Raw genomic sequence first — 3,505 nt, forward strand, 5'->3', positions numbered from 1 at the left:
TGTGTGTGTGTGTGTGTGTGTGTGTGTGTGTGTGTGTGTGTGTGTGTAAGATTTTGAATTCCAAAAACAGCATTTTTGTATTTGATTCTTGAGGTAATAAGGAACCACTGGGGTTTATAAGGTGGGAGTGGGGGTGACATAATCTGACCAAGCCATGCTTTGGGAAAACACTTTAATGACTGAACGGAGGATGTGTTAGAGTGAAGAGAGGCTTAAGGCAGGCAGATCCACCAGGAGATTATGAAAATAATCCATGTGGGATGTGAGAAGGGTACACTATCCTCAGTAGTCAATGGCCCATGTCCCTATATTCTTTAGCAGTTAGTGTCCCAGTGATAATAGTGGCAGTAGTTGGCAGCACAGTGGCTTTGCCCTCTATAGCAGTCAGTGACTAGGGGCCTACTGTGGAAAGAGTTAGTCATAAGGGATAAACTTTTAGTCTTGCTTGTGGCATGCAATATGTTTTAGGTGTTTTGCAAATCTTAAAGAACTATAGAAATGCTGTTTTTAATAGGACATAGCCACCAAGTGGAGCAAAACAGAGGTACCTGTTCCACAGTATTTGTTGGTCTAATGGAGGCTTTTGGCACTGTAGGTCATGAGGGCTTGTGGAAATTTGTGGCAAAATCTGGTTGCCCAGAGAAGTTCATCAGTATTGTAGACCAGTTTTATGATGGCCTGCTTGCCTGGGTTCTGGGTGATGGACAATGCTTGCACACTTTTCAGGTCACCAATGGAGTGAAGCAGAGCTATGTGCTTGCTCACATGCTTTTTGGTATAGTGTTTTCTGCAATTTTGTCCTTCAACGAGGACCAAAAATGGCATCAAGGACAACCACCTCACTAACAGTAAATCATTGAACTTGAAAAGGCTCCAAGTCAAGGCTAAAGTGTAGGGATAATTGGTGAGTGGCTTTTTGTTCACAGATGATTGTACTCTCAAAACACCCTCTGAGCCTGAGATGCAACAAAGCATGGATTGATTCTCTGCCATTCATGCTAACTTTGGTCTGACAATTAACAACAAGAAAACAGAGGTTCTCTACCAGCTAGCACCACAGCATCCATATGTGGAAACTTCAGTTACAGCAAATGGAGAAATTTTGAATGCTGTGGATAAGTTAATACTTTGGCATTATGCTTTCCAGGGATATACACATAGATGATGAGGTTGGAATATGCATTGCCAGAGCTAGCTCAGTATTTGGGAGACTCCAGTGGAAAGTGTGGGAGAGAACAGGTATTAGACTGACTAACACATTGAAGGTCTACAGAGTCTACAATGCTGACCTCATTGTCATATGCCTGTGAAACTTGGACAGTATACCAGCACCATGCCAGGAAACTGAATTGCTTCCATTTTAATTGTCTTAGGAAAATTCTGAAGATTATTTGGCTAGATAAGGTACTGGACACAGATCTTTTCTTGAGCTGAACTGCCAAGCATACAAATTCTATTGCAGAGTTCAACTCCAATGGGCTGGCCACGTTGTTTGAATGTGAAAAGTACGTTTGTCTAAAAGACTGTATTATGGAGAACTCACGCAAGTCAAGCAGTCACGTGGAGGTCAGAAGAAGTGGTATAAGCACACTCTCAAGGTGTCTCTGAAGGACTTTGGAATTGATTGTGAGCCATGGGAGATACTGGCACAGGGTCATCCAGCAAGGTATGCCCTCATCAAAGAAAGCACTGAACTCTATGAGCAAAGCAGAATTTCAGTAGCTTAAAAGAAATGTAAGATGCACAAATTTAGAGATATCTCCACTCCAAATGTTCATATGGACTATTTGTGCCCGACCTGTGGTGGAGTCTTCCAAGCATTGTACTTGACTCCAACATGGTGATGTCATTGTGGTCCTTTTCAAGAACAAAGGAAAACAGCCAATCAACCCACCCGGCAGGAAGGGCAGGAGACATCCTTTAAGTCCCACCTAGAACAAACTATAGACATAATGTAGTAGGGCAAGGAGACTGAGGCAGAGAATGTAGGAAACTAGTGAAAAGCTAATTTCAGAGGACCTACTTTTAAATCTTCTTGCTGCTTGAAGATACAGTGCCCCTACTTAATAATTCCTGCATGTTTAGAAATGCTGAATAGTCAATTTGATATTGCTGTAACTGCTAACAACATAGATCTTTTGGAGAGTTTAGGGAGGACTGGCACCTTTGGTGTGAAGTCTTGCTTAACCCTCTTTGGGGATCCTTTGGTGTCCACCTGTCACTCAATTCTCACTTGTGGCTCCAAGAAGCTGTAGCATGAGCTACATGGCCATACTCCAGTAGATGGGATAAAACACGTTGACGATAACCAAGAGGCCTAAAACCCATCAGTGAGTAAGGGCGTTGTCTATCCTAACCATATAAAGGCTACACCCTGCCCCCAGTGGATGGTGGGTGAGAATAATTTGTTCCAATGGCTATGAAGATGACTGAAATTTGGTCAGACATCAAAGATGCCAAGGTCATTTACGGCAAACCAGGCTATTGCCAGTCATCCTGACTTCTTTCTTACCACTGGATTTCAATAAGTCTGGAAGAGAGAGTCAGGTTGATGACTTTATGCAGCTCTGCCTCACTTAAATCCAGTTCATGAACAAGTCAAGACATCACCCCATGACTGATGAACAATAGATGTCTACACAGGACTTAAGGGTTTGCAAAACTCTTTCCTTATATTATTTCATTTAATATTCACAACAGCCCTTTGAGAAAGCACTATAGGCACTGTTATTTACTTTTCCACATGAAGAAACAGAGTCTCAGAAAGGGTAAGTGATTTATCCAAGGTCATGCAACTGTTAAATGGCAGAAGGTGATTAAAATCAAGTTCTTTCCTGACTCAAAGTATAGTGTTCTTTCTTCTAGACACATTCTCTTGACACTTTCTAACAGGAAATGATAAAGGCCTCTGATTCAGAGGTAAGGTTGGAGTACAGTTAGCTGTAGAGAGTAATACTCAAAAGGACAATGCCCATGGAGGGTAAGGATCAAACGTGACTGATCCAAGTGGCTAGAAGACCAGTAAATGACAAAATGATAGCTCTAATCCACAAAATGTGACCACCAAGGATAATCCTTTTCTTATGAGGAGATGATGTAGTTGGTCAGGTTTACAGAGACAACAAAGATTGATGGAAACAGTGGGTGGATCTGACTACAGTCAGACCCTCTGGTTCTGGGACATCTCATGTTGGGGCCACAGAGAACAAAAGAGAAGCCAACTTAGATGAACCAAGTCTGAGTCATTTTTTCTGTAAGGGTAACACGTCTTGGGAACAGATACCAAACAAATTGCCTGATATGCAACAAAAACCAAGTGGAGTTGAGGATAATAGGAGTGTATTTTTCTGTTGTTGTGGGAGAGAGACAAGCTCATACAAGCTAGGTGCATGTGAAAGGAGAGTTTAGCACTGATTTGTCAGAGCCAGCACTAGAAGGGATTGGATTGGGGCCCTAAGTTTGCATTTCTTTTTTATTTTCTGCTATGACTTAATTTGCTTTAGAG

Source organism: Petaurus breviceps, unplaced genomic scaffold, assembly GCF_028583685.1.
Source record: "Petaurus breviceps papuanus isolate PSGF00001 unplaced genomic scaffold, PetGlider_PUasm1.0 128, whole genome shotgun sequence".
Lineage (NCBI taxonomy): Eukaryota > Metazoa > Chordata > Mammalia > Diprotodontia > Petauridae > Petaurus > Petaurus breviceps.